This window comes from Vulpes lagopus, chromosome 15 (genome assembly GCF_018345385.1).
Source record: "Vulpes lagopus strain Blue_001 chromosome 15, ASM1834538v1, whole genome shotgun sequence".
In the NCBI taxonomy this organism is placed as follows: domain Eukaryota; kingdom Metazoa; phylum Chordata; class Mammalia; order Carnivora; family Canidae; genus Vulpes; species Vulpes lagopus.
The window spans coordinates 37,674,128-37,683,971 of NC_054838.1; the positions used below are offsets into that span (position 1 = coordinate 37,674,128).

The 9,844-nt window shown below is 38.8% G+C and overlaps 1 long non-coding RNA gene across 1 annotated transcript in view; it reads right to left on the reverse strand.

The window, feature by feature from the left end:
• The window catches only part of LOC121476365, a 79,994-nt gene extending 73,250 nt beyond the window's left edge, over positions 1-6,744 (reverse strand). The window contains exon 1 of the long non-coding RNA XR_005983927.1: positions 6,675-6,744. This is a non-coding gene — a long non-coding RNA (uncharacterized LOC121476365). The remainder of the gene's footprint in view (positions 1-6,674) is intronic.
• Between the last annotated feature and the right edge of the window lie 3,100 nt (positions 6,745-9,844).

Consider the following 9,844-nt stretch of genomic DNA (forward strand, 5'->3'; position numbering starts at 1 on the left):
TGGACTCAGTCTACGAAGTTAGACAGTGCAATGGAAAAAGCATAGGCTTTTGAGTCTGGAAGAGCTGGGCTGATTTCTAATTCTGCCACTGCGTGCCATTGGACAAGTTACTTCACTTCCCTGAGGCTCAGTTATTTTATCCACACAATGAATATAAACTGTAATTCACTATGCTTTTGCCTCTCTGCTATATACTATAAGCTTAAAGAGGGGTGGTTGTCAGTATGATGGTCCTGTTGGCAGAGGAGGTTGGGCAGACCGAGGAGACACAGACCAGCAGCCTTGCCATAATGACAGTCACCATTTATGGACCAGTGTCCAAGTGCCAGGCAATTTGTGCTTCATGTGTGTCATCTGATGCTTTTCATCTATGCCGTTGTGGGGCATGGGAGGAGGGAAATGTGCGGAAAAATGGCACTGAGTTCTTGGGCCTGTGAAGAAGGCCTTGGTCTTGAAAGAGACCCCAAATTTTCTTAGCTCCATGTTTTTGCTGAAATGGTTTTCTCTCTCAGGAATTCTTTCTCCACCTGGAAATATCCTACCTGTGCTTCAAGGCTCTACCTACATGGCAATTTATCTGTGTAATAGCTCCCTACCTACTCCTCATGTTCCCATAGCACCTGCCCTTGATCACCTTTCAGTTCCTAGCTGTGTTGTAATTGTTTCTTTTGCCCACATTCCGTGTCAGCCATAACTTCATTAGAGGAAAAAAATATCTTATTCATTTTTATCCTCAGTATTCTGCACAGTGTTTGGTACATACTAAGTGAAAAGCATATACTAATTTATAAAGTACTTAAGTGTGCTCTGGAGATGCTTCTACCTATTATGTTGGTGCCCCTCTCCTTCCTGACACCAACACCAACCCCAGCATCGACACAGATCTCTGTCTTAAGTTCTACTTGCAAAGAAGCAACTATTAGCAAGGGATAAAAATATTCCTTTTGTATGTAAACAAATAGAAGAGCTGAAGTTTATGCAATAACATTTTGTTGAATCATTTAAATAACTGGACACGCAGCTGATGGATTTGATAAGTGAATGGGAATGAAGTCTGGATGTCCTGGGATCTTCATTTCCACAATTATTTCTTCTATGAAGCTAAATTCATCTAGGTGCCCACTAGATCCCAGTGCCCAGTCTGGAAACACCATCAGAGAGCTCCCTGGGGACATATATCTCAGCCTTGGGACTGGAGCAAAGTTAATTAAAATTCTTTTAACAAACTGGCAGCTTTCTCTCTCTTCTCTTTTCTAGTGCCTCCTTCGGATCCTGCTGCTCCCCATTTGACAAGTTCAATGTCTGTGTCCTCAGGAAAGGAAATCGAAACAGACCAAAGACGCAACATCAGAGGAAACTCAATTCCAAGATGCCTGCTGTGTTGTGGCCCAGCCTCCCCCATATTGTCCAAATAAATAGAAGTGAATTACCTCAAAATGAAGGGCATCACAACAGTCAGGGGTTAACTCCATGTTCTGTGTGCTACCGTATTTGTTGCACAGGTAAGGCAAGGAGTGAACACTCCGTGAAAGGCTGTCCCTACCTTCAGAAAGGCTTCTAAATGCTGCAGCTAGCACAGTACATGCTGTGCAATCCCCGACATTTACAATCACCATGTGAAACCAAGGTAGCCACGGTGGCCTCCTGAATGATCACTGTATACCAGTGCTTATCCTTTACTTACCTCATTAATCCTCATGATGGTACCATGAGAGAAGCACTAGGCTGATAGCTCCTTCACAGAGGGGGATAAATTGTAGCCTTTCTCTTCTACGTGATCTAGCCTTGGGTTCCCTGGACTTTAGAATTTCACAGGGCAGTAGAACTTCCCAACAAAATTTGACATTGTTAATTTTACTCCAACTGGATACCTTTTAGAAAGCAGCTACTGCTATCTATAATTGGTATCATTTCATTAAAGAGGGCATTTCTACTGTAAAAGAATTTGTCCAAGGCAGAATAAAGAAACTCCTTCCACTGAGTGCATTTTTCTGTGCAGAAAACATGCATACTCTACTATCCAGCAATTCTACCTTCAGGTTTTTATCTGAGAATGACTCTTGTCAATATACCCCAGGAGATGTGTACTGAAGTGTTCAAGCAGCCCTGATCATACTAGAAGTGTCTGGGAAATAATCCAGATGGCCATCTAGAGGAGGATGAATAAATATGTGGTATATTTATGCAGTAGTCAGGATAAGTGAACAGCTCCATGAAAAAAATATGAATTTTAATAAAATATTGGATAGTAAAAATTCTGGGAAGTTTACATATAGCAAGATGCACTGTTTATAAAGTAAAATTTTATGATATACTTTTTAGGATTCCATACAAATGTTTATCCATGTATCTGTGTATATAATTATTTGAAGAGTAAAATATCACAAGTGAAGGGAGGCATAAGAATGAATTGAACAGGAATTACATTTGCAGATTTAGGTTATAGTCCATTTTCTAGTTTCCATGTTGGATAGGAGATATATCTCTATTTATTCAATTCAGTTATTTTTTTAAGATTTTATTTATTCATGAGAATACACAGAGAGGAGAGAGAGAAGCAGAGACACAGGCAGAGGGAGAAGCAGGCTCCATGCAGGGAGCCTGATGTGGGACTCGATCCCTGGTCTCCAGGATCACACCCTGGGCAGCAGGCAGCACTAAACCACTGAGCCACCGGGGCTGCCCTCAATTCAGTTATTTTAAACAAACAAGCAAACAAATAAGGATTATGCATGGATGATAAGAATAGGTCACAAATAAGAAAGTTATAGTTTTATACTTATATAAAATAATATCAATCCATTGTTGCCCAAAGGCTAATGCAACATAATAAGACCACAAATCCCTCAATATATTAGCTTTTTTTTTTTTTCCTTTTTCCTAAGGACTGGTTTTATGTTACAGAATAACATTAGGTAGAGAGTGAAACCACTTATGGAACAGTGATCTAGACCAACCAGCTTAATTTTCCAAAATACTAAGATTGTAAAGAGAGCTGTAGAATTGGGATGATACCAAGACCTCTATTAGGGAGTTTGGGTTAAAGACGAAGAAAAACTCCACTAAACTCACAAAGTACAGGCAAGAGATGACCAGACTGAGAAATGTTCCAGTGGGGTACAGGAGACAGCCAGAGACCCTGGGTAGGAAATAAATGAAGGATCAGCTGGATATCTGTTAAAACCACTGCCATTATAATCACTTATTAATTTACATCTCCTTTCTGTCTGAAACAGGAAATTTACTCTGATGTAGAGAGAGGAAAATGGGGAGCTATAGTTCTCATGGACTTCCCCTGAACTCTGTAGCAGGGAAAGTTTCCACTTATTCTCCTTGGTAGCAGGACTTGTCTGGGGAGATCTGCAGAAGTTATAGTTCAATTTACAAAATTCTGTAATGATTAACCTAACTGCCTATTCAGTGACTGATTGCAGCATATCACTCCCCTACTTAAACATCGTCATCAGCCTCCATAGATTGTAGGATAAAGTTGAAGCTTCTACAGGCTATTCTGTGACTTCGCCTCGCCTGCCCAGGCTCATCCACCATCTCTCTCTCTCACATGTACCTTATACCAGTTTCTTGATTTGGTGGTTGCCATTTCTTGACTGCATCATGCACCCTCCCCCTCTGCACATGTTGCTTTGCCTGGAAGGTTGTTTTCTCCCCCCTTATCTAAGTTATCCCACCCATTCTCCAATACTCAGCTCAGGTATCCCATCTCCAGAAAGCCTTCCTTAATCAACCCAGCAGACAGGCTCTCCTCTGGGCACCACAATCCTACTTTTAGTAATCATTGGTTTACATTCTGGCAACTGCTCCACACAGAGTTCTATGAAGGGGAGATTGATATTATTCAGTACCTTTTGAGATGAGGTAAATCATACACACAACCATGCTGTCATCTTTATGTTTCTACTGCCAGTAGGAAGCCAATGTGTATTTTTCAGTAAACACTTGTCAAATTGATTGAATGTCAAAGATAATTCAATAACCAGTAGTACTGTCCAGTAGGTAAAAGGAGGTTTACTTTAATCTGGACAGTGGCAGATTCAGTATTAATTCAGCTAGTGGGTGGGTTCAGAGAGGGCCTAGCTGACAGGGAAGCTATGGAAGGGATTTAAGCACCAACTTTTTAACAGAGGGCTGCATTCTGTCAATGCTCTCTAGCGGTCCTTCTGACACAGAGCTTCTAGGACCTTTTAACAGTGGTTTTCATCATTTGGTTCTGAGCCAATCTGGCACATAGTACGAGATAGGCTTCCAGCCCCTGATGCTCAGGCATACCCACTGCAGCTCAGTCTCTGACAGGCAGTTTGGCTATCTATATGGTGTGCATTACTGACCCCACTTGCTGGATCTCCCTTTCAGATGCACAGGGACTTGCCATAGATAAGGGATATATTTTCAATACACAGTAATTTGAAGCCTCCTCTTTGAGTTTCTTCTGGGGGAACTGTTGCAACAGTACCTCTAAAATGCCAGTGAATCATCTCTAACTACAGCCTAAAATTATAAGATGAAGCCATCTGTATTGCACTGGGAAAATATCATGTGGCATAATTAATTCATTGGATGTGATGATTACTTAGAATCACAGAAATACAGTGTTAGAAGGGCTCCCAGGAGACCTTATTGAAAATTCCCAGATTCCTCCATAGACCTGTTTTTAAACTTATCAAAAGCATAATTACTCCTTTCTTTAGATTATCTAGTCACAACTTAAATATTGCCAGTAATGAGCTTGTGAAATTAGAAAGATAACTTAATCTCTCTGGGCCTCAGTGTCTCATTTTAAAAGTGGGGTCAGGAAGGCATTGTTTTGCTTTTTTTTTTTTTTTTTCCAAGTAGACACTGTGATGTGAAGCCTCTTCACAGTTACTGGGAAACAGAGGGCTACCTAAGATAGATAGTAGCATTCCCCTTTTGTATTACTGTTTAAAATACAGAATCTTCTATTTTCTCACATGTTCTACCTCTGATTTTACTATGAACCCCCCCACCCCCCGCAGACACATACACACAAGATTTGACATTAAAGTCACAGCCACTAGAAATGGTAATATCCTAGATACCTCCTAGCTTCCATGGTCACTGAATTTACTAACCCCATTGAGGAGCAATCCAGTGTAGAGACTACAAGATTTTGAGTCATAAGATAGGATTAGGATATAGCTCAGATGATCACCATCTGTGAGACTCCAGGTAAGCCACAGCATTATTTATCATCTGGACTGCGTGTCAAATAATAGCTCTCTGATGGAGCATCTTTAGCCTGGCTCCTGAGAAGCAAGGCCTGAAACAAAGACTTTTGTGGAAGTATCTTACTGAGGGGTTTGATTCTAGCAGCAGACATGAGGGATAAGGGAACAGAGCAGGAAAGGAGTTAATCTGTATAGGAATATATTATTGGCTCACTGCTTGATCCAAGAACATCTCCAGAGCAGTACAAAATATGCCTCTTCAAGCTGTCAAGAGGACTAAGGATAAAGCATTGTCCACTGGCTTCTATTTCCCATTGGTAAAATATTCACTTTGTAGGTTAACTGTTCCATACTTCTGATGTGCACATGTGTGGGCATCAAATGTCTCTACAGGTGATTTACCTCTGCCTGTGGAGCAAGAAAAGGGTAAGTAGTAGGGCTAGATGAATCTGTTTGTAACTGCATGAAGCTAGATGGAACCTGTACCAAACTAGTCAAAGCAACCATGGCCAAAATAAGAGGTGTAGCTGAGAAGATTTCTAACAGTGCATAAGAAGTATTTAGTATATTCCACCCCTTGCCTACTCCAATCCACTTGTGCCCTCATTCAAGTCCAGTCTACTATGGATGTCCCTTCTAGATAGTGAACAGCCTTAATCTCTGTGAAGACACTTTGAGAGGAGTAAGGAAACAAAATAAGCTATAGTTCCAATATCTGCAGCAGCTCACATGGATGTAAATAGTATCACCATCCTCTCCTCTACCAACTATTGTACATATCACTAACCCTCAGTCAGTACTTTGGTTGGGCTGGGTCATTTGTCTGGTGGGATGACCCACACTTACATTCCAAGTAACCCGATTCCTTATTGCTTTCCCTTTGTCAGGACAACTTTGCAACAACTGCCTATTCATCCTTGAGCACAGAAAATAGACACCTCAGTAAACTTCCTGGACTTCAGATCTATTCATTCCTGCTCCCGTTCCATCTTGTGGCAACAGCTCCAACATCAGTAACCCCCAGCATGAGTAATTTTCTTTGCTGCTAGTTTATGGATTTTGAGAGTACAAAATGGCCAGGCTGTCCTCACAACTTCAAGTTCAGGGGAGTCCTTAAAGTGTCCTTAGTAGAAAGTTTTACCCACTGAAAACCTGGCCTTTACTTTAGCAGACCTAAGATTAGAGAGAAAACAAAGTTTTCCAAGTGGATCACTTGGAACGATAATGGTTAGAGACAATACTACTTTCACCCTTTGGTTCTTGGAATCACGTATTCTGGTCAGTAGAGACATAGCACCATGAGCATCGGTTTACTGCATGTGCTGCCTCCTGGAGCACAGTCTCCAACCCTCTGCTGGCATATTACTAAGTATTATAGGTTCTTTCCCTGGTAGGTTATGCTGCTGGATTATAGGTTTAGTCTGTAACGCAAGACTAGTGGAGGCTATGGTCATGTGCCAATTATCTCACCTTCTTTGTTCGCCAACATGACAGATGAAATATTTTATAAGCTCTCAGATAATGCTCCTGGCAGAATTCCTGTGGGAAAGAGAAGGAAACAGATACATATCCAGAGAAGGTCGCCATGTAGGTAAAGTTAAATCACTTATCAGATTACAATTCAGATAAGGTCAAAATAAAATGGAAAAAGTCCAATGTACCCAACCTCCCACTTGGCGGGCTGGGCTTCTCAAGAAACTGTTCCATAAGGAGGACTTGGTTATGGCCTCTGCTCAGGCAGGTTTGTGATTTCATAGTGGCAGCAGCTATATCAGTTTTTTTTTTCCCCAATGAGGGAGATTCAAGAAGAACACACCTGCCAGGCAAATAGCTTCCAATCAAGTGCCAGAGGCTGTGTTGATTTGTACCTATACATGGACCACACCCAGCTCAGCAGCTGCCATTGCTACCACCTGTTTAATTTCAAAGCAGTCCTTCATTATCAAACATAATTCACCTCAGTTTTCAGAGGCTACAGGTTAATTAAATTGCCAAAGATTTAAAGAGCTGGTAGTTGTCAGGTCATTAATATGCAATTTCTCCTTGAAAAGGATATTGTTTCTAACTTCTTGGTTAGTGGAGGATGAACATTTTCAGAGACATGACCATTCCTATAAGAGTGGCTTTTTTTTTTTAAAGATTTTATTTTTATTAGAGAGAGAGAGAGAGGCAGAAACACAGGCAGAGGGAGAAGCAGGTTCCCTCTTATCCCATGCAGGGAGCCTGACGTGGGACTTGATCCTGGGTCTCCAGGATCACACCCTGGGCTGAAGGCAGGCACCAAACTGCTGGGCCACCAGAGCTGCCCAATAGTGGCTTTTATTCCATAGGTATGTGGATCAAAGAGAAGATTCTGTCAGAGGCCTATAACTACAATTGAGAAACCAGGTAAATAACTGTAAGATACATTCTTAGGCTCATAGGATTCACTGTGAATTAAAATTGTGCCATAATTTCAGCTGATACAAATCCCTGCTCACACAAAACTTCCTGGGTTTCCAGAATTTCTGACCTCTGGCATGTTCTTATTTCTAAATACTTGCATCTCACCATTCATAGAACTGGGAGCCTAATTTCTGGATCAAATAGTCTGAAATCGTGTCTCAATGATTTTACCTAATTGTCCCCTCTATCTCCTGCATTCATCTTAAAAGTATCTGTGAGAACTATTGGTAATGAACACATTCTGTTATTTGGCGATCCTCCAAGAGCAACTTATTTAGAATTTTCACACAATGAGTATATGAGTATATCTGAACCTCATTTAATTAAATACAATAAATTTTTAATACTTTTATTTTTGATACCTATCCTAAAAGAGATGTGGGTAGGAGAAATTCAGTGCTCTAGGGTTCATTAGACAAATGTAATAGTTCATGGTAAGATGAAGTACACACAAAGGTTCCTTGTAGCTGAAAAATCACAATCACCTCAAGCAAGCTCAAGCTGTGTACAGTTGTTAGGCAATAAGTAGTTTTTTTACATTTGATAAAGAATCCCATTCTAAGTGTTTCTTCACCTTTTCCTTTTAAAATCACAATAATAACAGGCACTTACATGGTAAATTATAATTAACAAGACTTCCATACTTATTATCACATTTAATCTTTCCAGCAAAGATTAACATGAAGTTCTGTGAAAAAAAAGTTGAGGAAGTGTTTAGACTTTCAACACTTCTATTCAACATTATACTGTGGGTTCTAGCCTGTATAACATACCGACCCTTCAAATAAAGAGAAAAGGAAGGAAAAATGGAAAAGGAGAAGAATTTATAATATCAGATTTGATATGAGGAAGTAAAACTGCCCTTATCCTCAGACATTATTCTATATGTAGAAATGGAATATAGGCTGTCATCAACAACAAACCTGCTATAATTAATAAACAAGTTTAACAAGGTTATAGGGTAACATCAATATATAGAAATCAACTATATTTCTATATAGTAGATACAAACAATCCAAAGATTGAATTAAGGCAATAGTTACATTCAAAATAACTTCAGAAAAAATAAATGTTTGGAAATAATTTTAACAAAAAAATGCAAGGTTTATACACTACAAATTATAACATTGCTGAGAGAAATTAAAGCTCTAAATCAGGATACCTAATAATTAAAGAAATCAAGAGAATCAATTGAAAGATAATTTAAAAACTAACAGTTCAACAAGAGGATGACAAAAATATGAAAACCAATGGCTTTCTTATAGTCCATTTATAAGGAGTTAAAATATAAAAGGTGAAAAATATTTATCATAGCAAAATAAAACATAAAACACCAGATGTTTACTTCTATAAAATTTTCATAAGCCAAAACATGACTTAAGATGGATGAAAATATTTTACAAAACTATTAATATGTACTATTTATTTTGAAATTAATTTCTATTTTTGATGCAAACCAATAAATATTTGAAGAATTTAAGGGAAGAGTATCAAAGCAATTCTAAAATTCAGCTAGAAAAACAAATGAATGAAATTTACTTAAGAGCTTTATTTAAAAAGTAGTGGAGAGAAAGAAAAACATCAGAATAGGAGGACCCCGAGCTACCTCATCTCATGAACACATGGTAACAACTACTACATGTATTGTAACTCATTCTGAAAACAACCTAAACAAACTGGCCAATCAGACCTTACACAGCTAGTCAGAGAGAAAACCACCACAAAAACAAAAAGAAGGGAATAGATATGGCTTATAACTAAAGTCTGATATGACTACTCACAAATGGGAAAGTCATCACAAACCGAGAGGAGTGAAAAGATAAATTTAAGAAGATTAAAATTATATCAACTATCTTATCTGACTATAGTTATATAAAGTTAGAAATAAATTACAGGAAACAAACATAGGTAGGCTAAACAACATGCTACTAACTAACCAATGGGTCAAAAAGAAATCAAAGGGGAAGTTGAAAAAGTATGGACACAAATGGAAATTTCAACAGTCCAAAATCTCTAACGCATCAAAAGCTGTTCTAAGAGAGAAATTGATAGCAAGAGCCTAAGAAGAAAAATCTCAAATAATCGAACTTTATATCCAAAGGAAACAGAAAAAGATAATAAACAAAGCCCAAAGGTAATAGAATAGAGAAAATAATAGAGTTTAGAGCAGAAATTAATGTAATTACAATGTGCCA